The sequence below is a fragment of the Mastigoproctus giganteus genome, chromosome 1 (genome assembly GCF_048544385.1).
Source record: "Mastigoproctus giganteus isolate SK-2022 chromosome 1, ASM4854438v1, whole genome shotgun sequence".
Lineage (NCBI taxonomy): Eukaryota > Metazoa > Arthropoda > Arachnida > Uropygi > Thelyphonidae > Mastigoproctus > Mastigoproctus giganteus.
Window position 1 is genome coordinate 242,593,244 of NC_143575.1, and position 27,559 is coordinate 242,620,802.

General features: G+C 39.0%; 1 protein-coding gene across 5 annotated transcripts in view; it reads right to left on the reverse strand.

Annotated features, from left to right (window-relative positions):
- The window catches only part of LOC150091709 (fibronectin type-III domain-containing protein 3A-like), a 489,490-nt gene that overhangs the window by 368,490 nt on the left and 93,441 nt on the right, over positions 1–27,559 (reverse strand). The window contains exon 1 of one of the 5 annotated variants that reach the window (XM_090376566.1): positions 22,422–22,522. The exons of the other annotated variants lie outside the window; for them this stretch is intronic. The gene's annotated coding sequence lies outside the window, so the exon portion shown is untranslated. Of the gene's footprint in view, positions 1–22,421; positions 22,523–27,559 lie in introns of those variants that run through there. 5 annotated transcript variants of the gene reach the window in all.

Genomic DNA, 27,559 nt, shown 5'->3' on the forward strand with positions numbered 1-27,559 from the left:
ACAGTGCAGTGTCGAGTCAGTTTGGTGTGACATAAGCACTGGGAGATCAAAATTGAGAGTAGAAGTGTGCTATAGGCCTAATGACTCTGATGAGTATAATAAAATACTATACAGGGAAATAGAGTGGACCAGTAAATCAGAGAGTCTTATAATGGGAGATTTTAATTTCCTAGATATTGACTGGAATTTGGGGGCTGGTCACTCACTAGCAAGGCTTTTGTGGATTTATTGGATGATTGTTTTATACATCAGCATGTTTAGGAGGCAACTAGAGGGAAGAATACTCTTGATTTGATTATCAGCAGCGATTCTTCATGCATTAAGAATCTGCAGATAAATGAACCACTAGGTGGCAGTGATCACAGTGTGCTGAAGTGGGATTTACTCAGAGGTAACTACCATTAGGGGTAAAGGGAAGGGTTATTGCTTTCGTAAAGGCGACTACGATGGACTGAGACAGTATTTAAATTCTATACAGTGGGACCAACTGATTATGTTACCAACAGCAAATGCAAAATGGGACGCATTCAAAGAACTTATCTTGGAAGCTACTAGGCTTTACATACCAACTAAGAAATATTGTTCAAGGTTTAGGCCTAAATGGATGTCAGATGAACTGATGAGGCATATGGCAGAGAAGAAACATGCATGGGATACGTACAAATTAACACATGACACAGAAGCCTACGATAGATACAAGTTGATCTGTAACCAAGTTACAAAGGAGGTTAGGCAGGCAAAGGCAGATTACGAGAAATCTTTGGCAAGGGATGCAAAGAAAAACAGCAAAGAGTTATTTACTTATGTAAACTCTAGAAGGAAGGGGATGAATCAGATTGGTCCACTTGATATCGATGGGTCAACTGTTCGTGATCCTGCTCAGGTAGCTAACAAACTAAATGAATATTTTGCATCGACATTCACACATGAGGAGTTATTTAGCGAGGGGAAAGCCAGAGGTGTATTCAACTCTAGCAGTAAGCTAGAGAATCTTGTAATAACTGAGAGTAAAGTGGAGGAGAAATTGTTGAAGATAAACACAAGAAAGGCACCCACGGTGGATGGGATCTATCCAGTTATATTAAAGGAGGCAGCAAAGGAAGTAAGCAAACCCTTAGCCATAATTATGAGAGTTTCCTTTGACTCAGGGGAGGTACCCACAGACTGGAGATGTGCAAATATGACCCCAATTCACAAAGGAGGATCAAAGGCTGACACAAGTAATTATAGACCTGTGAGTTTAACTTCTGTTCCAGGAAAATTAATGGAGGCACTAGTTAAAGAAGCACTGTGGGATCATTTAGACAAGACTTCAACTATAGCTCGGACACAGCATGGTTTTGTTAAGGGAAAGTCTTGCCTGACCAATTTGATTGGATACTATGATGCAGTCACAAAGGAACTGGATGCAGGGAATAACTTTGATATTATATACTTGGATCTTAGAAAGGCTTTTGATACTGTTGCACATGGAAGACTGCTGCACAAATTGGAGCAGTGTGGCATTGGAAGGCAAATTGCTGCTGTGGATAAAGGGGTGGTGAGGGGGAGAAGACAGAGAGTGGTAATCAATGGACACTGCTCGCTATGGACTAATGTTATTAGTGGAGTCACTCGGGGCTCAGTGTTGGGTCCATTATTGTTTTCTGTATTCATAAATGATACTGATGAGGGTATATCAAGCTTAATGTTGAAGTTTGCAGACGATACAAAGGTAGGCAGGGTTGTCAAGGACACTACTGACACTATGCTGCTGCAACAGGATCTGGAAAGGATGAGCAGATGGGCTGAGAGGTGGCAAATGAAGTTTAACATTGAAAAATGTAAAGTACTACACATGGGAAACAGCAACCCCAAAGCAACGTATCAACTCTGTGGTACTACACTGACAGTGGTAGAGAATGAAATGGACCTGGGGGTGGTTGTGCAGGCAGATATGAAGTTCTCTGAATGCAGACGGGCTGCAAGATTAGCTCATGGTGTATTGTCAATGATATATAGGAATTTTTCTAGCAGGGATAAGGAGGTGATTATTCCCTTGTATAAGGCAATGGTCAGGCCACACCTAGAGTACTGTATACAGGTCTGGAGGGCTCATTTCAAGAAGGATGTAGAGATGCTGGAACGAGTACAGAGAAGGGCATCAAGATTAGTGAATGGAACAAAGGGGTACTCCTACAAAGATAAGGCTTAAGTTTTGCAAATTACAGTGTCTGGAGACTAGGCACCAGCGAGGTGATCTGATAGAGGTGTATAAAGCCTTGAATGGTTTGAGCATGCTCAATGCTGATGGGATTCTTCCTCTCGCTCAGAATAATCACCTGAGAGGGCATAAATTCAAATTGAGGAAAGACAGATGTAGGATAGACGTGCGGAAATTTGCCTTTAGCCAGCGGGTGGTTGGTTGGTGGAACAGACTTCCATCCCTTGTCGTGGAAGTTGATAGCTTAAATAAGTTTAAGGCTCAGCTGGACCGGTATTTTGAACGAACAGAGGGGTGAAGTGGAAGTGGTTTTTTTTTTTTTTTTTTTTTTTTGGCTGATGCTCCATAAGCTTGCTTTCTTGCATCAAATGCCTCTACTAATGCTAATGCTAGTTGGTATGTAAAGCCTAGCAGCTTCCAAGATAAATTCTTTGAATGCTTCCCATTTTGAATTTGCTGTTGGTAACATCATCAGTTGGTCTCACCGTATAGAATTTAAATACTGTCTCAGATGACCGTAGTCGCCTTTACGAAAGCAAAAATCCTTCCCTTTACCCCTGATGGTAGTTACCTCTTTGAGTAAATCCCACTTCAGCACATTGTGATTACTGCCACCTAGAGTTCCTCTATCTGCAGATTCTTCATGCATGACTAATCAGTGCTGATAATCAGATCAAAAGTATTTCTCCCTCTAGTTGCCTCCTGAACATGCTGATGTAGAAAATCATCCAATAAATCCACAAAAGCCTTGCTAGTGTGTGAGTGACCAACCTATAAATTCAAGTCAATATCTAGGAAATTAAAATCCCCCATTATAAGACTCTGATTTACTGGCCCACTCTATTTCCCTGTGCAGTTTCTTATTATACTCATCAGAGTCATTAGGCCTAAAACACACACACACACACACCAACTCTCAATTTTGATCTCCCAATGCTTATGTCACACCAAACTCACTCAACACTGCACTGTCCAGCAATGTCGACTGGCTTCACTTCCTTGGATTTTATGTGTTTCTTAACTAATAGTATAACCCCTCCTCCCTTCCTCTCCTGTCTATCCTTCCTGTACACATTGTATCCCCAAATTCCAGTTAGGCATTCCTTATATCTCTGTAACACCATGTCTCTGATAGCTCAACAATATCTGCCTTTGATGTTTTGAGCAATACCTCAAATTCATCAAATTTATTTACTAAACTCCTAGTATTGGTGTATACGCAAGTAAACATGCACCTGTGCCTATTCTTAGCTACCTTAACACAACCCATGTGTTTACTTGTACCACAATGACTCCCAGTAATCTCTGAAATACCCTGGATCTTGAGTTCCAAGCTGCTGCTCATTCCAGTAGAAGCAGTGCAAGAATCACTTTCACCTCTGCTAGTGGCTACTGTTAATCTATTAGTCCTTGTATCCCCCCACGCTAGCAGTTTTCCGACCCACCTAACACTGCCTCGATATCATTGATAAATACTGAAAACAACAATGGGACAAGCACTGAACCCTCGGAGACTCCACTGATAACAATCCACGAAAAGCAATGTCCATTGATTACCACTCTGTCTTCTCCACTCAACCATTCCGTTATCAATAGCAGCATCTTGCCCTTAATGCCACACTTTGTAGAGCAGTATTTTATATACAACAGTATCAAAAGCTTTCCTGAAATCCAAATATATAATATCAAAATAATTTTTTTGGATTAATTCCTTTGTGACCACATCATAGCAACCAATCAAATTGTTCAAACAAGATTTCCCTTTAAAAAAACCCATGCTATGTCTAAAGTATAAATTTGTCTAATCTACCCTCATATTTATTCAAACTGCCGACAAAATCAATACCAAATAGAAGTTTGTTCTATCGAACTCAATTCAGGATCAAGTTAAGCCCATTCTTATAACCATATGCACATGCTAAAAAAATTAATACAAAATTAGTGGAATCTTTCACATCCAATTACTTAAAGCACATGCTTCAATAATTAGCATTAGTAGAGGTATATGATGCAAGAAAACAAGCTTATATAGCATCAGTCAAAAAAACCTTCCCAATTCACCCATCCATTCACTCCAAATGCTTGTATAATTCTTCTTTGAACTTATTTTTCAACCTCCACTTTAACAGATGAAAGTTTGTTCCAACAAACAACCACCCACTGGCTAAAGGCAAATTTATGCACATCTGTTCTACAATTGTCTTTCCTCAATTTGAATTTGACCCCCTTGGGTGAGTAATCTGAATAAGAGAAAAAATCTCAGCAGCATTAGAATTAGTTGAGGCATATGATACAAGAAAGCAAGCTTAAGCAGCATCAGCCAAAAAAAAAAAAAAAAAACCTTCTCATTTCACCCATCTGGTCACTCAAAATCTTTGTTTAGTTCAGCCTTAAATTTATTTAAGCTATCAACTGCCACAACAACAGATGGAAGCCTGTTCCAGCAATCAACTACCGGCTGGCTAAAGGCAAAATTCTGCACATCTATTCTGAAAGTCTTTCCTCAATTTGAATTTATGTCCCCTCAGGTTTGTAATCTGGGAAAGAGGGAAAAATCCCATCAGCATTAACCCTGCTCAAACCATTCAAGTCCTTATACACCTCAATTAGCTCACCTTGCAAGTGCCTAGTCTCCAGATGCTGCAAATTGCACAACTTAAACCTTTCTTGGTAAGAGCACCCCTTGTTTCTCTCACCAACCTTGTTGCCCCTCTTTGTACTCATTCTAGCAACTCTACATACTTCCTAAAATGAGGCCTCCAGACCTGTACACAGTACTCATAGTGTGGCCTGACCACTGCCTCATACAAAGGCATAATCACCTCCTTGTCTCTACTCCCAAAATTTCTATATATTATTGAGAAGACTCTATGACCTGCTCCGGCATCCTGTCTGCACTGCTCAGAGGACTTCATATCTGACTGCACAGTTGGTATGTTTCTCTTGGGTTACTGCTACCCGTATACAGTACTTTACATTTGTCAATGTTAAACTTCAGTTGTCACTTCTCAGCACATCTGCCTAACTTTTCTAGCTCCTGTTGCAGTAGCATACTGTCTTTACTATCATTAACAACCCTGCCAACCTTTGTATCACTCTGGGGGCAAGGTTAGCCTGTGCAGATGTTGCTCCTTAAAGCTCTTGAAACAGAGAAGTTTTTCCTGATTTATTTTCTGCTTTATTAGTTTAAATTGTCATATTAACTTATTTTCTAGAGTAGCTTTATATTCCTAGTTACGATACTTAGTTTAAAGTTTAACTTAGACAGAGATTTTGTAGATATTACTTAGTATCGGTAACGGTATCAAATCCACGTGTCACAAATTGAACGAGAGGTCTTTTTTTTTTTTTTTTTTAACCAAATTTAGTCGATTTATTAACCAATTGTTATATCAAATTATCTTCTATAAGTAGATTATAGACCTAGTTAGGATCCTTAGTTTATTCTAAATTGAGATAGCGAGATTTGGAAGCTAATCAATACTTACGAGTCGGTAGAAATACCGTTCGTGAATTCCCGCCATTTTTACACGATAGCATAAGCTTAGTGTAGTATAGTGCATAATATAATATTGTCAATTAATCAGTAAATCTATTAATCTTGATAAACTTTATTGTGAATTAAATTGTATTTTTAACTCTATATATATATAACGACTTAATCGTAACAAATAATTAATACATAACTATAGTGGTACACGTGATACGGAAGTTGTATAAAGGGAACTCGTAGAAAACACTAGATACCGAAAAAAAATATATATATAACATAACTGTTTTGGGATATAACTTAAGGATTTAATTTTTGTTTTGAATTTTATTGAATTAAATCGGAATCATGACTCTGACCAGAGCAGCAAAGCAAAAGGCTCAAGCTAATGGGAGTGCTGTGGTTCAGGGGAGAACTGAGGGGGGGCAGTTGCCCTCTGAATCACAGTCTTTTAAAATGCACTGTTTGCTTGATGTTTGCAGAGCAGTCGGGTACGGGACATGATACTGCCAAGGGGGATGTCTTTGTGTGTGCACGATGTAAGGAAATCAGGCGACAACTCAGCGTTGTTATGGGCCTTTATGAGAGCTTGAAGGACAGGGTGGATGCCCTCGAAGGTAATAAATTGGGGGGCCCATCAAGCTCTCAGCTGCCCACATCAACGCCAGAGCTTGCACTTGGTCATCAGGCAACACACAGGCAGCCCCCTAGGCAGAATGCGCTGGTCCCACAGGAACTAGTAGTTGTTGGTGACTCTATTGTCAGGGAAACGGGGAACATGCTTTGTAAAAAGGATAGGTGGAATAGGACCAGGGTATGTCTGCCAGGGGCAAAGGTTGATGACGTTGTAGAGCGGATATCATCTTTTAAGGGCACAAAAGGTGATATAGTTGTACACGTTGGCACTAATGATATTAAGAGTAGGAGACCAGCGGAATTACTTAGCAAGTACAGGTCACTGTTGAAAAAAAGCCGTGAATTAGGGTTGAACTTGAAAGTGTCTGCAATTCTGCCCAGACACGATAGGAGGGAGTATATGATGAGAGCCTTGTCGATCAATTCGGCCCTGGAGGGATTGTGCAAGGCTCAAGGGGTAGAATTTTTTTCAGCCTGGACTGTACTTGTTAACAGGAGAGATTGCTTCTACAGGGATGGGATACACTTAAATAGAAAGGGTGCAAGAATTTTTGCTGATGCTGTCGAGGCAGTGTTAGGTGGGTCGGAAAACTGCTAGTTGGGGGGGATACAAGGACTAATAGATTAACAGTAGCCACTGGCAGAGGTCGAAGTGATTCTTGCACTGCTTCTATTGAAATGAGCAGAAGCCTGGAAAACAAGATGCAGGATATTTCAGAGACTGCTGGTAGTCATTGCGGTACAAGTAAACACATGGGTTGTGTTAGGGTAGTTAAGAATAGAAACAGGTGCATGTATACCTGCGTGTACACCAATGCTAGGAGTTTGGTAAATAAATTTGATGAATTTGAGGTATTGCTCAAAACATCAAAGGCAGATATTGTTGGGATATCAGAGACGTGGTGTCACACAGATATAAGTAATGCGGAACTGGAATTTGGGGAATACAATGTGTATAGGAAGGATAGACAGGACAGGAGGGGAGGAGGGGTTATGCTATTAATTAAGAAACACAAAGTCCAAGGAAGTGAAGCCAGTCGACATCGAAGGACAGGGCAGTGTCGAGTCAGTTTGGTGTGACATAAGCATAGGGAAATCAAAATTGAGAGTAGGAGTGTGCTATAGGCTTAATGACTCTGATGAGTATAATAAGATATTGTACAGGGAAATAGAGTGGGCCAGTAAATCAGAGAGTCTTATAATGGGGGATTTTAATTTCCCAGATATTGACTGGAATTTGTGGGTTGGTCACTCGCACACTAGCAAGGCTTTTGTGGATTTATTGGATGATTGTTTTCTACATCAGCATGTTCGTGAGGCAACAAGAGGGAGCAATACTCTTGATCTGATTATCAGTAGTGATTCTTCATGCATTAAGAATCTGCAGATAAATGAACCACTGGATGGCAGTGATCACAGTGTGTTGAAGTGGGATTTACTCAAGGAGGTAACTACCATCAGAGGTAAAGGGAAGGGTTTTTGTTTTCGTAAAGGCGACTATGATGGTCTGAGACAGTATTTAAATTCTATACAGTGGGACCAACTGATGTGTTACCAACAGCAAACTCAAAATGGGAAGCATTCAAGGAACTAATCTTGGAGGCTACCAGGCTTTACATACTAACTAAGAAATATTGTTCAAGGTTTAGGCCTAAATGGTTGTCAGATGAATTAATGAGACATGTGGCAGTGAAGAAAAATGCATGGGATACATACAAATTAATGGGTGACATGGAGGCCTATGATAGATATAAGTTGGTCTGTAACCAAGTCACAAAGGAGATTAGGCAGGCAGAGGCAGACTACGAAAAATCCTTGGCAAAGGATGCAAAGAAAAACAGAAAAGAGTTCTTTACATATTTGAACTCGAGAAGGAAAGGGATGAATCAGATTGGTCCACTGGATATTGATGGTTCAACAGTTGAGGATCCTGCTCAGGTGGCTAACAATCTAAACGAGTATTTTGCATCTACATTCACGCATGAGGAGTTATTCAGGAAGGAGAATGATGTAGGTAAAGTAAACATTGGCAGTGAGCTGGATGATTTTGTAATAACTGAGAGGAAAGTGGAGGAGAGATTGTTGAGGATAAACATAAAAAAGGCACCTGGGGTGGATGGGATCTATCCAGTTATATTAAAGGAGGCAGCAAAGGAAGTATGCAAACCCCTAGCCATAATTATGAGAGCTTCTTTGGACTCAGGGGAGGTACCCATAGACTGGAGATGTGCAAATGTAACCCCAATTCACAAAGGAGGATCAAAGGCTGACACAAGTAATTATAGACCTGTTAGTTTAACTTCTGTTCCAGGTAAATTAATGGAGGCACTGGTTAAAGAAGCACTGCAGGATCATCTTGACAAGAATTCAGTTATAGCTCAGACACAGCATGGTTTTGTTAAGGGCAAGTCTTGCCTGACCAATTTGATTGGATACTATGATGTAGTCATAAAAGAACTGGATGCAGGGAATAACTTTGATATTATATATTTGGATCTTAGTAAGGCTTTTGATACTGTTGCACATGGAAGACTGCTGCACAAATTGGAGCAGTGTGGCATTGGAGGCAAATTGCTGCTATGGATAAGGGGATGGTTGAGTGGCTAGTTGGTTGGTTTTTAGGAGCATTAGCAACTAAGGCCATATTGCTCCGGGAAATGCGGTGGTCATTCTCTGACCTTTCCTCATCCTCCGTATTTGGTGGTGACGGGCTCGAACCCCGGTCTAATCAAGAAGTGTGTGCTATGCACTGCTGCTCCTTCCCACCTGGCTACGGAGGCGGCTGGTTGAGTGGCAGAAGACAGAGAGTGGTAATCAATGGACACTGCTCGCTATGGACTAATGTTATTAGTGGAGTCCCTCGGGGCTCAGTGTTGGGTCCGTTGTTGTTTTCGGTGTTTATGAATGATATTGATGATGGGATATCAAGTTTAATGTCCAAGTTTGCAGATGATACAAAGGTTGGCAGGGTCGTTAAGGACACTACTGACGCTATGCTGCTGCAACAGGATCTGGAAAGGTTGAACAGATGGGCTGAGAGGTGGCAAATGAAGTTTAACATTGAAAAATGTAAAGTACTACATATGGGAAACAGTAACCCCAGAGCAACGTATCAACTCTGCGGTACTACACTGACAGTGGTGGAGAATGAAAAGGACCTGGGGGTAATTGTGCAGGCAGATATGAAGTTTTTCTGCACAGTGCAGACGAGCTGCAAGAGTAGCTCATGGTGTCTTGTCAATGATATACAGGAATTTTTCTAGCAGGGATAAGGAGGTGATTATTCCCTTGTATAAGGCAATGGTTAGGCCACATCTTGAGTACTGTATACAGGTCTGGAGGCCTCATTTCAAGAAGGATGTAGAACTGCTGGAACGGGTACAGAGAAGGGCAACAAGATTAGTGAATGGAACAAAGGGTTGCTCTTACGAAGAAAGGCTTAAGTTTTGCAAATTACAGAATCTGGAGACTAGGCACCGGCGAGGTGATCTGATAGAGGTGTATAAGGCTTTGAATGGTTTGAGCATGCTCAATGCCAATGGGTTTCTTCATCTTGCTCAGAATAATCACCTCAGAGGGCATAAATTCAAATTGAGGAAGGACGGATGTCGGATAGATGTGCGGAAATTTGCCTTTGGCCAGCGGGTGGTTGGTTGGTGGAACCGACTTCCATCACTTGTTGAAGTTGATAGCCTGAACAAATTTAAAGCTCAACTGGACAGGTATTTCGAACGAACAGAGGGGTGAAATGGGAGTGGGGTTTTTTTTTTTTTTTTTGGCTGATGCTGAATAAGCTTGCTTTCTTGCATCATATGCCTCTACTAATGCTAATGCTAATTTAGCCTGATATACCTTCATCGATAAATACACAAAACAACAATGGACCCAGCACCAAACCCTGGGGGACTCCACTAATAACCTTAGTCCATGAAGAGCAGTGTCCATTTATTAGCACTCTCTGTTGTCTCCTGCTCAATCATCCCTTTATCCATTGTAGCAACTTACCCTTAATGCCATAATGCTCCAATTTATACAGCAGTGTTCCATGTGTAACGGTATCAAAAGCTTTCCTGAAATCCAAGTATATATCAAAATTATTTTTTGCACCCAGTTCCTTTGTGACCACTTCGTAGTATCCAATCAAATTGGTCAAACGAGATCTCCCCTTAACAAACCCGTGCTGTGTCTGAACTATAACTGCAGTCTTGTCTAGATGTTCCTGCAACGCTTCTTTCAGAAGTGACTCCATTATTTTCCCCAGAACAGAAGTTAAACTAACAGGTCTATAATAATTTTGTCACCCTTTGAGTCAGTCCCCTTTGTGAATTGGGGATACATTTGAACATCTCCAGTCCATGAGGATCTCCCCTGAATGTAAGGATGCTCTCATAATTATGGCTAAGAGTTTGCTTACTTCCCTCACTGCCTCCTTCAATATAACTGGATAGATTCCATCCATTATTAATTTAAATTCCATCCATTATATATTTAAGGTTCCCAGGTGCATTTTTTATGTTTAACTTTAACAATTTCTTCTCCACTTCGCTCTACACTATTACAAAATCATTTAACTCCCTGTTAGAGTTTAGTAACAATGAGGAATTCACACATGAGGAATTCCTTACAGAATTCCTCATGTGCAAATGTAGATGAAAAAAATAATAATTCAGTTTGTCAGCTATTCTGAGCTGGATCATCAATATCAAGTGGACCAATCTGTTTCATCCCCTTCCTTCTAGAGTTTACATAAGTAAAGAAGTCTTTGGATGTTAATGCTTTGTGACATTGCATCCAGCTGTTACATTCTCAGGCCTCGCAGAAGTTTAGCTGGCATCCAATTATCGAAGTAACTGTGTTTTCCCTTTGACATTTTGTTCACTGTCAATTAAGATAATATTCAAAATTAATTTTTACAAGGTGACAAAAAATGCCTACAGTTAACATTTAAATGAATGCCGAGGGTTGCAATTACCATTAGGTAACTAGCACCTTTTAAATACAACATGGGGGTGGGGACATTATGAACTCTTTTTTTTTTTTTTTTGTTAGTTGTTGGCGTATCGGCTTCTGTGGCCATAATGCACCTCCCAAGGTTTTTTCAGTACTCTGATCCAAGCCGGAGGCGGGATTCGAACCCGCAACCTTTGGGTTGCCAGGCAGGCACTTTACCCACCTGGCTAGCCCGGTCGGTGTATATGAACTGATAAAGTCATACAGAATAAGGAGAATGATACTGAGATTCCTAACAAACTAGACTGCTCACTTGTAGAGTTCATCTCCACAATAATGTATAATTTTAAACCTTATGAACCAAAGCACGTAGTGGAGTAGTTGAAAAATTTTGGGTGGAATATTCTGACACATCCATCATATGATCCCAACTCTGCTCCATCTGATTTTCATTTCATCCACTCTGATGAAAACATTGGAAACTATAATACAGGTAAATTACATCAATACATTTAAAGTTCTTCAGTAACAATTTATTTACATATATCAGCCTGTGCAACTATACTTTCCCATCAATCCCCCCCTCCATACATTCTAAAGAATCCGTAAATCAGATTGGCTATCAAATTCATTTGTGGAAGAAATGTTTTTTCCAACTTATTCCAGTTAGACACTGAGCAAGATAATGGAACAAAAAGAGGGGCAACATATGTTTTTTTTTTTTTTTTGATCAAAGTGCATAAAGGAAACGTACGGACACAACTGTCAGCTAATACAAATACAATGTTCTTTTCTTGCTGCAGAAAAGGAGGGAAATCAAAAAAATGGCAAATTAAGTTAAGAGTCGGGCTTCTCTTCACATCAACACAGTTATGAATTCCAAGTCATGTTTGGCTGGAGTTTAAATAAAAGGAAGGATGGGAGGGTTGTGTGTGTGTGTGTTATAACAAAATTAAAGTACATAAATTAAGAATCACTATAAAAAGGAACTAGAAGCCTACCACAACAACATTACCAGTAATATGAATTAAAAATAAAACCAAGTGAGTCTCATCTCCTCAGACAGCAACAAGGACAAATTTGTCATGAAGCCACTGCATTTGAAACAAACAAATTAATGTATCACTGAAACCGACAGGTAATTAGTGTGTGGATGCAACAGACATTCTTAATAGTGGCCTTTATGTAGTGAGAATTAAAACATAGTAGCTGATGCAGACACAAAACAAAGCAAACTGCTAGCAAATAGCAGTGGTTTGGTTTTGCTTTTTTAAATGCATTCAGGCTAAATTTTAATATAGCAGCTGAAATATATTATTGCTACTATATATTATTTGTCACGACGTGATAGGTTTCTATTTCCTTTTCATAGCAATATTACACACAACCATGGCTAAATTGTGTGTATTATTATTATTAGCCACATGGTGCAAGGAAGCCTGAGGCTTATGCTGCACCAGCCAAAAAAAATTTCTGAGTTACCCTGAGAGAGAGAGAGAGAGAGAGAAAGAGACGGAAGTAGAAAGGAATCACCAAGAAAGATGATATCCCATCTCAGGACCCTGACACACCCTGGGTCCTGAGCTGGATATCATCATTCTTCTTCTTTTAAGCATTAGCATTAGTAGATGCATATGATGCCAAAAGCAAGCTTATATAGCATCAGCAAAAAAAAAAAAACTATCCTGTTTCACGCATCCATCCACTCCAAGAGTTTGTCTAGTTCAGTCTTAAATTTATTTAAGCTGTCAACAATGACAGATGGAAGATTGTTCCAGCAATCAACCACCTGCTGACTAAAGACAAATTTCTGCACATCAATTCTACAACTGTCTTTCCTCAATTTGAATTTATGCCCGCTCGGGTATGGAATCTGAACAAGAGGAAGAATCCCATCAGCACTGAGCTTGCTCAAACCTTTCATCAACTGGTGAAATACCACCACTTTACTTATTGGATGCTTGAAGTGGTGAAACACATGTTTAGTCTCTAGAGCAAAGTTTCCGGCACCCCCCCCTCCCCCATACTTCTCCTTCAACCCATGCACGGTACTAAGTACTATAGGTTTTGATACCTTTCGTGTTTGGGGTTTTCATAAAAAAAAAAAAAAAAAAAAAATACACCTCAATCATCGGATCACCTCGCAGGTGTCTAGTCTCGAGATGCTGCAATTTATAGAACTTAAGCCTCTCTTGGTAACAGTAACCATTTGTTCCCCTCACCAATTTCATTGCCGTTCTCGGTACTCATTCCAGCAACTCTGGGAACGAGGTTAGCCTGTGCGGACGTAGCTCCTAGAAGCTCTTGGAACAGAGAAGTTTTTCCTGATTTATTTTCTGATTTATTAGCTTAAATTGTCATATTAACTTATTTTCTAGAGTAGCTTTATATTCCTAGTTACGATACTTAGTTTAAAGTTTAACTTAGACAGAGATTTTGTAGGTATTACTTTGTATCGGTAACGGTAACAAATCCACGTGTTACGAATTGAACGAGAGGTCTTTTTTTAACCAAATTTAGTCGATTTCTTAACCAATTGTTATATCAAATTATCTTCTATAAGTAGATTAGTTTATTCTAGTTTATTTTATTCTTAGTTTATTCTAAATTGAGATAGCGAGATTTGGAAGCTAATCAATACTTACGAGTCCGTAGAAGTACCGTTCGAGAATTCCCGCCATTTTTACACGATAGCATAAGCTTAGTGTAGTATAGTGCATAATATAATATTGTCCATTAATCAGTAAATCTATTAATTTGATAAACTTTATTGTCAATTAAATTGTATTTTTAACTCTATATATATATAACGACTTGATCGTAACAAATAATTAATACATAACTATAGTGATACACGTGATACGGAAGTTGTATAAAGGGAACTCGTAGAAGAAACTAGATACCGAAAAAATAAATATAGCGTTATAACTGTTTTGGGATATAACTTAAGGATTTAATTTTTGTTTTGAAATTTTATTGAATTAAATCGGAATCATGACTCTGACCAGAGCAGCAAAGCAAAAGGCTCAAGCTAATGGGAGTGCTGTGGTTCAGGGGAGAACTGAGGGGGGCAGTTGCCCTCTGAATCACAGTCTTTTAAAATGCACTGTTTGCTTGATGTTTGCGGAGCAGTCGGGTACGGGACATGATACTGCCAAGAAGGGGGGTGTCTTTGTGTGTGCACGATGTAAGGAGTGCAAGGAAATCAGGCGACAACTCAGCGTTGTTATGGGCCTTTATGAGAGCTTGAAGGACAGGGTGGATGCCCTCGAAGGAAATAAATTGAGGGGCCCATCAAGCTCTCAGCTGCCCACATCAACGCCAGAGCTTGCACTTGGTCATCAGGCAACACAGAGGCAGCCCCCTAGGGAGAATGCGCTGGTCCCACAGGAACTAGTAGTTGTTGGTGACTCTATTGTCAGGGAAACGGGGAACATGCTTTGTAAAAAGGATAGGTGGAATAGGACCAGGGTATGTCTGCCAGGGGCAAAGGTTGATGACGTTGTAGAGCGGATATCATCTTTTAAGGGCACAAAAGGTGATATAGTTGTACACGTTGGCACTAATGATATTAAGAGTAGGAGACCAGCGGAATTACTTAGCAAGTACAGGTCACTGTTGAAAAAAAGCCGTGAATTAGGGTTGAATTTGAAAGTGTCTGCAATTCTGCCCAGACACGATAGGAGGGAGTATATGATGAGAGCCATGTCGATCAATTCGGCCCTGGAGGGATTGTGCAAGGCTCAAGGGGTAGAATTTTTTTCAGCCTGGACTGTACTTGTTAACAGGAGAGATTGCTTCTACAGGGATGGGATACACTTAAATAGAAAGGGTGCAAGAATTTTTGCTGATGCTGTCGAGGCAGTGTTAGGTGGGTCGGAAAACTGCTAGTTGGGGGGGATACAAGGACTAATAGATTAACAGTAGCCACTGGCAGAGGTGGAAGTGATTCTTGCACTGCTTCTATTGAAATGAGCAGAAGCCTGAAAAACAAGATGCAGGATATTTCAGAGACTGCTGGGAGTCATTGCGGTACAAGTAAACACATGGGTTGTGTTAGGGTAGCTAAGAATAGCAACAGGTGCATGTATACCTGCGTGTACACTAATGCTAGGAGTTTGGTAAATAAATTTGATGAATTTGAGGTATTGCTCAAAACATCAAAGGCAGATATTGTTGGGATATCAGAGACGTGGTGTCACACAGATATAAGTAATGCGGAACTGGAATTTGGGGAATACAATGTGTATAGAAAGGATAGACAGGACAGGAGGGGAGGAGGGGTTATGCTATTAGTTAAGAAACACATAAAGTCCAAGGAAGTGAAGCCAGTCGACATCGATGGACAGGGCAGTGTCGAGTCAGTTTGGTGTGATATAAGCATAGGGAAATCAAAATTGAGAGTAGGAGTGTGCTATAGGCCTAATGACTCTGATGAGTATAATAAGATATTGTACAGGGAAATAGAGTGGGCCAGTAAATCAGAGAGTCTTATAATGGGGGATTTTAATTTCCCAGATATTGACTGGAATTTGTGGGTTGGTCACTCGCACACTAGCAAGGCTTTTGTGGATTTATTGGATGATTGTTTTCTACATCAGCATGTTCGTGAGGCAACAAGAGGGAGTAATACTCTTGATCTGATTATCAGTAGTGATTCTTCATGCATTAAGAATCTGCAGATAAATGAACCACTAGGTGGCAGTGATCACAGTGTGTTGAAGTGGGATTTACTCAAGGAGGTAACTACCATCAGAGGTAGAGGGAAGGGTTTTTGTTTTCGTAAAGGCAACTATGATGGTCTGAGACAGTATTTAAATTCTATACAGTGGGACCAACTGACGATGTTACCAACAGCAAACTCAAAATGGGAAGCATTCAAGGAACTAATCTTGGAGGCTACCAGGCTTTACATACCAACTAAGAAATATTGTTCAAGGTTTAGGCCTAAATGGTTGTCAGATGAACTAATGAGACATGTGGCAGAGAAGAAAGATGCATGGGATACATACAAATTAATGGGTGACATGGAAGCCTATGATAGATATAAGTTGGTCTGTAACCAAGTCACAAAGGAGATTAGGCAGGCAAAGGCAGACTACGAAAAATCCTTGGCAAAGGATGCAAAGAAAAACAGAAAAGAGTTCTTTACATATTTAAACTCAAGAAGGAAAGGGATGAATCAGATTGGTCCACTGGATATTGATGGTTCAACAGTTGAGGATCCTGCTCAGGTGGCTAACAATCTAAACGAGTATTTTGCATCTACATTCACGCATGAGGAGTTATTCAGGAAGGAGAATGATCTAGGTAAAGTAAACATTGGCAGGGAGCTGGATGATTTTGTAATAACTGAGAGGAAAGTGGAGGAGAGATTGTTGAGGATAAACATAAAAAAGGCACCTGGGGTGGATGGGATCTATCCAGTTATATTAAAGGAGGCAGCAAAGGAAGTAAGCAAACCCCTAGCCATAATTATGAGAGCTTCTTTGGACTCAGGGGAGGTACCCATAGACTGGAGATGTGCAAATGTAACCCCAATTCACAAAGGAGGATCAAAGGCTGACACAAGTAATTATAGACCTGTTAGTTTAACTTCTGTTCCGGGTAAATTAATGGAGGCACTGGTTAAAGAAGCACTGCAGGATCATCTAGACAAGAATTCAGTTATAGCTCAGACGCAGCATGGTTTTGTTAAGGGCAGGTCTTGCCTGACCAATTTGATTGGATACTATGATGTAGTCACAAAAGAACTGGATGCAGGGAATAACTTTGATATTATATATTTGGATCTTAGAAAGGCTTTTGATACTGTTGCACATGGAAGACTGCTGCACAAATTGGAGCAGTGTGGCATTGGAGGCAAATTGCTGCTATGGATAAGGGGATGGTTGAGTGGCAGAAGACAGAGAGTGGTAATCAATGGACACTGCTCAACGTGGACTAATGTTATTAGTGGAGTCCCTCAGGGTTCAGTGTTGGGTCCGTTGTTGTTTTCGGTGTTTATGAATGATATTGATGATGGGATATCAAGTTTAATGTCCAAGTTTGCAGATGATACAAAGGTTGGCAGGGTTGTTAAGGACACTACTGACGCTATGCTGCTGCAACAGGATCTGGAAAGGTTGAACAGATGGGCTGAGAGGTGGCAAATGAAGTTTAACATTGACAAATGTAAAGTACTACATATGGGAAACAGTAACCCCAGAGCAACGTATCAACTCTGCGGTACTATACTGACAGTGGTGGAGAATGAAAAGGACCTGGGGGTAATTGTGCAGGCAGATATGAAGTTCTCTGAGCAGTGCAGACGAGCTGCAAGAGTAGCTCATGGTGTCTTGTCAATGATATACAGGAATTTTTCTAGCAGGGATAAGGAGGTGATTATTCCCTTGTATAAGGCAATGGTTAGGCCACATCTTGAGTACTGTATACAGGTCTGGAGGCCTCATTTCAAGAAGGATGTAGAGCTGCTGGAACGGGTACAGAGAAGGGCAACAAGATTAGTGAATGGAACAAAGGGTTACTCTTACGAAGAAAGGCTTAAGTTTTGCAAATTACAGAGTCTGGAGACTAGGCACCGGCGAGGTGATCTGATAGAGGTGTATAAGGCTTTGAATGGGTTGAGCATGCTCAATGCCAATGGGATTCTTCATCTTGCTGAGAATAATCACCTCAGAGGGCATAAATTCAAATTGAGGAAGGACGGATGTCGGATAGATGTGCGGAAATTTGCCTTTGGCCAGCGGGTGGTTGGTTGGTGGAACCGACTTCCATCACTTGTTGTTGAAGTTGATAGCCTAAACAAATTTAAAGCTCAACTGGACAGGTATTTCGAACGAACGGAGGGGTGAAATGGGAGTGGTGTGTGTTTTTTTTTTTTTTTTTTTTTTGGCTGATGCTGAATAAGCTTGCTTTCTTGCATCATATGCCTCTACTAATGCTAATGCTAATGCTAATGCTAACTCTACATTAATCATAAAATGAGGCTTCCAGACCTGTATGCAGTACTAACGTGGCCTGACCACTGCCTTATACAAGGTGATAATCACCTCATCCCTGCTAAATTCCTGTATATTATTGACTAGACCCCACAGCTACTCTTGCAGCCTGTCTGCACTGCTCAGAAAACTTCATATCTGACTGCACAATTAACCCCAGGTATTTTTCATTCTTTACTACCCTGTGTTTTTTTTTTGTTTTTTTTTTTTATGGAAACCCCAAACACGAATGGTATCAAAACCTACAGTACTTAGTACTGTGCATGGGTTGAAGGAGAAGTATTAGGGAAGGAGGATACCGGAAAGTTTGGTCTAAGACTAAACATGGGTTTCATCACTTCAAGCCTCGAATTAAAAAAAGTGGTGGTATTGCACAGGTTGATAAGATTCATCTACCACCTATAATGTGTAGTACCACACAATTGGTATGTTACTCTGGGGTTTGCTATCCATATGCAGCACTTTGCGTTTGTCAATGTTAACTTTTCCATATCCTGTTGCAGTAGCATACCATTCTTACTGTCATTAACAGCCCTACCAACTTTTGATCATCTGAAAACTTAGACATTAAGCCTGATATATCTTCATCAATATCATTGATAAATACGGAAAATAACAATGGGCCCAACACAGACCCCTGGGGGACACCACTAATAACATTAGTCCATGAAGAGCGGTGTCCACTGATTACCACTCTGTCTTCTCCCACTCAACCATCCCTTTATTCATAGTAGCAACTTGCCCTTGATTCCATACTGCTCCAACTTGTACAGTAGTCTTCCAGGTGCAACAGTATCAAAAGCTTTCCTAAAATCCAAGTATATGATATCAAAATAATTTTTTGCATCCAGTTCCTTTGTGACCACATCATAGTATCCAATCAAATTAGTCAGACAAGACTTCCCCTTAACAAACCCATTCTGTGTCTGAACTATTACTGCAGTCTTGTCTAGGTGATCCTCCATCACTTCTTTAACCAGTGACTCCATTGTTTCTCCCAGAGCATAAGTTAAACTAAAAGGTCTGTAATACTTATGTCACCTTTGAATCCCCCCTCTGTGAACTCTTGATACATTTGCACATCTCCAGTCCAAGGATGCCCTCATAATTATGGCTAAGGGCCTGCTTACTTCCTTTGCTGCCTCCTTTAATATAACTGGATAGATCCCATCCCCCCCAGGTTCTTTCCTTATGTTTAACTTCAACAATTTCTCCTCCACTTTGCTCTCAGTTATAACAAAGTGCTTTAGCTCCCTGTTACAGTTTGATAAACTTCTGGCATTCTCCTCCCTTAACTCCTCATGTGTGAATATAGATGCAAAATACTCATTCAGTTTGTCAGCTATATGAGCAGAATCATCATCAATCAAATCATCAATATCAAGTGGACCAATCTGATTCATCCCCTTCTTTAAAGTAAAGAAGTCTTTACTGTTTTTCTTTGCATCCTTTGCCAAAGATTTCTCATAATCTGCCTTTGCTTGCATAACCTACTTTGTGACTTGATTACAGACTACCTTATATATATATATATACCATAGGCATCTGTGTGTCCTGATAAATATATGCTACCTTATATATATATATATACCATAGGCATCTGTGTGTCCTGATAATTATATGCATCCCATGCATTTTTCTTCTCTGCCATGAGTCTCATTAGTTCATCTGACATCCATTTAAGTCTAAACCTTAAACAGTATTCCTTAGCTGGAAAGAAATGTCTAGTATCTTCCAGGATTAATTCCTTGAATGCTTCCCATTTAGAATTTGCTGTTGGTAACATCATCAGTTGGTCCCACTGCATAGAATTTAAAAAATATCTGAGACCACTGCAGTCAACTTTATGAAAGCAAATTTTAAAATTATTCCCTCTACAATGCCTTTCTTGGAAATAAATTCTCATTTTTATTTCCAAGCTCCCACTTCTCTTTTGTTGCTGTAACAAATGATACTCTTTGTATTTACTTTTTACTTGGCTAGGCCATAGGCTAACTTATTCTAAATGTTCATGCATTTTAATTTTGTCATATTCTGACAATATTCATGACAAATATCATTTGCTATTCTACAGCCAATGATGTTTGTCTTGCTGTTTTTCTGTATTTTTTTCCTTTATTCTTTTCTGTATAACATTATTAATTCATGTTTATTTTCAAGGCCAACTTGAGGGTTGAGGTTTAGGGTAGCATCAAAAAGAAATTTTTCAATCTCTATCAACAAAAAAAAAAAAAAAAAAAAAAACAAGTGAACAATTTAAAATATAAATTCTATATAGGAAATTATAGTCCAAATTTCTGACCATTGAAAAAAAAAAACTATTAAAGCAAATTTATTTGCTGCCTAATTGTTTGGTACAATATTTTGAGCCAAATAAACATTAAACAGAAAATCTTCTAAGTCAACCTGAATGTCACAACTTGTCTCCCTGCTTTAAAAATTAATCAAATACCTTAAAAATTGCAGAATGGATAGTAAATTTAAATGCTTTCTACATTAGTGTTTTCTAACCTGTGGACCACTTGTGGTCCATGTAGTAGTAGTGGCATGTGATGCAAGAAAGCAAGTGTATGCAGTTTTTTGGGTGATGCTGCATAAGCACATGCTTATGCAGCATCACCCAAAAAAAAAAAAAAATTACAAAACAATTCCCTCTAAATGTTTGTCCAGTTCCTCCTTAAATTTATTTAATCTATCAACTTCCACAATGACAGATGGAAGTTTGTTCTAGCAATTAACCACCCACTGGCTAAAGGCAAATTTCTGCCCGTCTATTCTACATCTGTCTTTCCTCAATTTGAATTTATGCCCCCTTAGGTTCGTAATCTAAAGAAGTAGAAGAATCCCATCAGAATTCAGCATGCTCAACCCATTCAAGGCCTTATACACCTCAATCAGATCACCTCGCAGGTGACTAGTCTCCAGAACTTAAGCCTCTCTTGGTAAGAAGATCCCTTCATTCCCCTCATCAATCTTGTTGCCCTTCTCTGTACATGCTCAAGAAAATCTACATCCTTCCTAAAATGAGGCCTCCAGACCTGTATGCAGTACTCAAGGCATGGCCTGACCTTTTCCTTATACAGAGGGACAATCACCTTTTCCCTGCTAGAAAACCCCATGACCTGCCCTGGCAGCCTGTCTGCATTGTTCAGAAAACTTCATATCTGACTGCACAATTACTCCCAGGTCTTTTTCATTTTCTACCATCTTAAGTATAGTGCCACACAGTTGGTATGTTTCTCTGGGGTTACTTCTACCCATATGCAGTACTTTGCATTTATCAATGTTAAAGTTGCCACTTCTCAGCCCATCTACCCAAATTTTCTAAATCCTGTTGCAGTAGCACACTGTCATTAACAACCCTGTCAACCTTTATATCATCTGAAAACTTTGACACTAAGCCTGATATACCTTCATCAATATCATTGATAAATATACAAAACAACAGTGGATCCAATGTCAAACCCTGTGGGACTCCACTAATAACATTAGTTCAGGAAGAGCAGCACCCTGTCTTCTCCCACTCAACCATCCTTTTATCCATTGTAGCAACTTACCCTTAATACCATTCTGCTCCAATTTGTACAGTAATCTTCCAAGCACAACAGTGTCAAAAGCTTTCCTGAAATCCAAGTATATGATATCAAAATTATTTTTTGCATCCAGTTCCTTTGCAACTTATGAGCAATCCACAGGACTTAAAAGTAGAACACGCTTCTTCTTTTTTTTCCATTAGACAATAATCCTATTAACGTTGATGGGAAATACAGATATAAGCATTACAATAAACTAAAAAAGTGATTTCGTGAAATCACCGAATTAACTTAACGCGATTCAGAAATAGACGCTTGGAATGGCCAAGCCAAGAGTTAAGCAAGTAATGTTCAGGATCTGGCATATGCAAAAAAAAAAAAAAAAAAAAAAAACTCTATTCAAGAAGCATTTAATCTATATAGTCCCAGCAAAATATTACTGTGTATGTGCGTACTTTCTCAGCTGTTTGTGACAAAACCATTCAATGAAATAAACAATATACAAATAATAATTAATAAAATGGTTTTTGATAAATCTCAGAAGAACGCAATGAGTTTTGCTATAACTATTTAATCGACAATTACAAGCGGTACCACATTAAGCCTACCAACTATTATTTCGTAGACAATTTCCAAGCCTTCAAACTTCGCGATTAAATTTATGCACTTCTAAACTTTCCACGACTACAGGATGTTGGCAACTTGGTATTGGCTGTCAGAATTACCTGTAATATGCTGCCATCTAGGAAGCAAACGTTTCGGTCTTCTTCAGTACGATCAGTGTTACGTAAAAAAAAAAATAATAATAATAAATTAAATAAAAGCTAATGCTATTTTTTTAAAAAAGAAACTATAAAAGTTACTATATCAGAATCTTCACAACCTTCTAATTTTGTTATGTATAAAATTATAATCGCTAACGATGATAATGTACTGATTCCTAACAAATAATAGGAAAGGAAGTGGGGGGAGAAAAAATGGAAATTATACTTTGAATAATATAACGATCACGTGCATATGCAACTACGAGAAATATATGCAGCATCTATTGCCAATTGCTCGTTTTACTACGATCACTTTCCTTAGCGTAACGAGTTACTGCCACTCATTCGACACCTAGATACGTGAGTACACCACTAACATTATACTGCCGATTGATGTATTGTTGGTTGATTTTAATTAACTAGTTGCCGTTTAGGATATAAACTGAAATTTTTAATAATAATTACGATATTAATTAATAAAAAATGCGTGGGCTTATTTTATGATTTTAATTATTAATACGGTTAAGTTAGTATTAGTTACTAGTTTAGCATGAAGGTTATTTATCTGCAATATTTTTAATATCGCCGTGAAAAGATGAGAAAGGTGTTTAATATAAATATATTTCAGAAATCAGATTCCTCTTTAATTTTCATAGTGCTATGTATTACAGTTTTTTGTAAATCCTTAAACACATGGTCTAGACTCTAGAGGCATGTTAGGCGGTTCCATGAAAATATCGGATACGAGTTTGGCTCAGATAAAAAAAACAAAAACATTAGAAAGGGGTAAATTTATAATAAGAAATGATGATCTACAATATACAGTAATAAAAATATATTGAAGCTTCACTCAAAATAATAATTTAAATTTTATTTTGATTTTCTCCTATATTTTTATTTTCTCTTAGGGAAAACATCTTTGGCGTACAAATTAATTAAAGGTGTGTGTATCTATATTTGTACAGATTCAATGCACTGACTATTGAAACTTATTTATTTTTTTTATTATATTTTTTTTTATTACCAAACAAACTTTATTCTAGCTAGGCAGTAGTAGTGGCAAATTATGCAAGAAAGCAAGCTCATGGCCACAAAAAAAAGTGCTGTTTTTGGAAATTTTGTCATATCAGCATCACACTACTGACCACTCTATTTTGCATTCCAGGATGAATGAGCTAAACACTAGTACTAAAAAACTAGATAATATCGGTGTGTAGATACACCATAGACTACTCTTAAGAAACTACAAAGTAGTTGTTGTAGGCATCATTTGCTCTTTCTCATATTGTGCTCTGCCTTCACAATGAGTTGCCATGATATTGCACTACCTCGAATAAGTAACGCTTCACTAATAGAGAAGACTATTGTTACTTATTCTCAGTGAGTACTACCACCCAGACATGTTTCAAGGCTATTTGTATAAGTGTGGGATAATAGCTCTACTATCCACTTGTCCCTATTAGACTTAGAAAGCAAAAAAGGTAGAGGGAAAGTAATAGTAAGAGTGGAAGAGGAAAAAGAAACATGTAGAAGAATGAAAGGGACTAACTCCTTCAACTCACACCACTCAAAAACTCAAACTCCTCGAATAGGTAACGCTTCCCCAGTAGAGAAGACTGTTGTTACCCATTCTCGGAAACTCCGTGAACACCAGGCTCCCCATACATGTTTCAAGGCTATTGGCCTATCATCAGTGGGTGGGCACGTAGCCTGGTATTGCAGACATGTCAACCCAGTTGTGAAGATAATCACACAATATGAGAAATGCCAAAAGGTGTATATGACAATATTTAAAATAACTAAATGCACAAGGCATATATTGCGACATGTCTGCAATACCAGGGTACCTGCCCACCCACTGATGATAGGCCAGTAGCCTTGAAACATGTCTGGGTGGTGGTACTCACTGAGAATAAGTAACAATAGTCTTCTCTATTAGTGAAGCGTTACTTATTCGAGGTAGTGCAATATCATGGCAACTCATCGTGAAGGCAGAGCACAATATGAGAAAGAGCAGATGATGCCTACAACACTTACTTTGTAGTTTCTTAAGAGTTGTCTATGGTGTATCTACACACCGATATTATATAGATATTAAACTCTTAATGTATTATGCCTTGTGCATTTAGTTATTTTAAAAAACTGGAGTAAGAATTCCACTAACAACACAAGTCAACATTGACCAATTACATTATCCACCAAAAATTTATAATCCAACTAATATGCTTCAAACTAAAACAATGATACATATGATATGAAATAAACATTAAAATAAATTAATGTTAGAAATGTATTTCTCATAAGTATTTCTTTCTGAACCATAATGCTAATTTTTAAAAAATTAGCATTACAAACTCGTGACATTCTCAACAAATGCTTAAGCTATTTTACATAAGTGGGTCATTATAGACCCACAATGCAGACATTGTGGGGATATCAGAGACATGGTATCACTCAGACATAAGGGATTCAGAATTTTATTTGAATGTGGGAAGTAGTCTAGAGAAAGAACATACTATAGTATAGTGGTAATTGTCAAGCAAGAGTGGCGATCCCACCCAACTCTGCATTTGTATACTCTGTGTTGCAGTACAAACTCTGTAAAGCCAGAGATAATGCAAGTTTTTTTTTTTTTTTTTTTGTGAACCCCAAACACGAGAGGTATTAGAACCTATAGTACTTAGTACCGTGCTTGGGTTGGAGATTGAGAAGACGAAAGAAGATATTTGTTGACATTGGACTTGAACTTCTGTAGATTGTAATTTTCAGGAAATACGTATGAAGGAAGGTTGTTCCAGAAAACGGCAGTTGAATGAATAAATGAGGAAGATGAAATTGTGTGGTGTAGTGTTGAGCTGTTGTTCCTCTGGCCATTTATACGTGGGCTCCTGGTGGGACACCACATTGCCAATCCTTGCCCCGAGGAGGCAGGCTGGGTGGAATAGGGAATAGAAAGGTCTCAGATGGGGGTAAGCCCCGAGCAATGCCTGAGGTTACCATGGAAGGCCACGAGGGAGGGGAGTGAAAAAGGGAGTGGGGGAGACAGGCAAGCTGTCTAAGACGATAGATGATTGGAAGGTTTTACCACCTGGATATAAGAAATTAAAGGGGTAGAGAGACACCCCTGTGGGAGGAGCCCACTCCACGGGAGGAGAGGGTTCTGTTAAAAACAGAAGATTGGTGGCGGTAGAGTCCACCAGATGAAAAGTGAGGTGGGAAAGGGAAACAGGGAGTAGAGAAAGGGCAGGAGGAGGCAATTATGGTCTTAGTTAAGCATATTAAATCTAAGCCATTGCACGCAGTCTGAGCAATGCAGACAGGCTGCCAGAGCAAGTCATGGGGTTTTGTCAATGATATACAGGAATATTGCTAGCATAGAAAAGGTGGTGATTATCCCTGTGTATAAGGCAATGGTAAGGCTATGCCTTAAGTACTGCGTTCAGGTCTCAAGCCCTCATTTTAGGAAGGATATAGATTTGCTTGAGTGTGTACAGAGAAGGGCAACAAGATTGGTGAGGGGATTGAAGGGATCCTCTTACTAAGAGAGGCTTAAGTTCTCAAATTGTAGTGGCTGGAGACTAGGCACCTGCAAGGTAATCTGATTGAGGTGTATAAGGCCTCAAATGGGTTGAGCACGCTAAATTCTGATGGGATTCTTCCGCTTTCCTCCGATTACGAACCTAAGGGAGCATAAATTCAAATTGAAGAAAGACAGCTGTAGAATAGATGTGCAAAAATTTGCCTTTAGCCAGCGGCTGGCTAATTGCTGGAACAAACTTCCATCTGTCATTGTGGAAGTTGATAGCTTAAATAAATTATTATTAGCCGTATGGTGCAAGGAAGCCTGAGGCTTATGCTGCAATTTTCAAGGAGGAACTGGACAAGCTTTTAGAGAGAATGGTTGTGAATTTTTTTTTTTTTTTTTTTTTTTTTTTGGGCTGATGCTACATAAGTTTATACACTTGCTTTCTTGCATTACCTGCCTCTATTACATGGGTGGCCAGTGCAATGTTCAGTCAGTTTGGTGTGACATAAGCACTGGGAAAACAAAAATGAGAGTAAAAGTATGTTATTCACCGACTGCAATGAGTATAACAAACAACTAAACAGAGAAAGAGTGGGTCAGTAAATCAGAATTTCTTATAATTGGGGATTTTAACTTTCCATACATTGACTATAACTAGATAGCATGACTTATGTAGATTTATTGGATGACTGTTTTCTACAGCAGTGTGTTAGAGAAACAACAAGAGGCAATACTCATGATCTGATTATCAGCCATAATTCTTCATTCATTAAGAACTTGCAGGTAAAAGACTATGGGTGGCAGTCATAAGTGTGCTGATGTGGGATTTACTTATAACATAACTACTGTCAAGGTTAAGGGGGAGAGCTTTTGCTTTCATAAGGGTCACTACAGTGTTCTCACAGTTTTTAAATTCTATACAGTGGGACGTCTGATGTTACCAACTGCAAATTCTAAATGGGAAGCATTCATGGAAGTAATATCATCATCATCCCTCCCCCTCCTGCTCTCTCTGAAAAAATTTTAAAAATTTAAGGTAATTTTCTTTTAAGGTAATTTTAAAAATTTAAGGAACGATTAGACAAATTATTATTATTTTTTTATGCTGATGCTGTGTTAGCTCACTCCCTTGCATTATTTTCTGCTGTTAATACTAATATAGAATTTTTGCAATATGAATTAATGCACCCTTCTGAGTGAAAATGAAAAATCAGTACTGATTGGAGTTCTGCCTAATGAGAAGTTGATATCACATAGTTATACTGTGTAACCTGCAGAATCCAGAAGTACCATAAACTTGAGGTATGATACATCCCCCTTATTAAAATAGATCATGCCTTTTCATTATGCCTTTTCATTAAGGTGTATGGCAAATGAAGTTTAACATTGACAAATGTAAAGTACTACACATGGGAAACAGCAACCCCAGAGCAACGTATCAACTCTGTGGTACTAC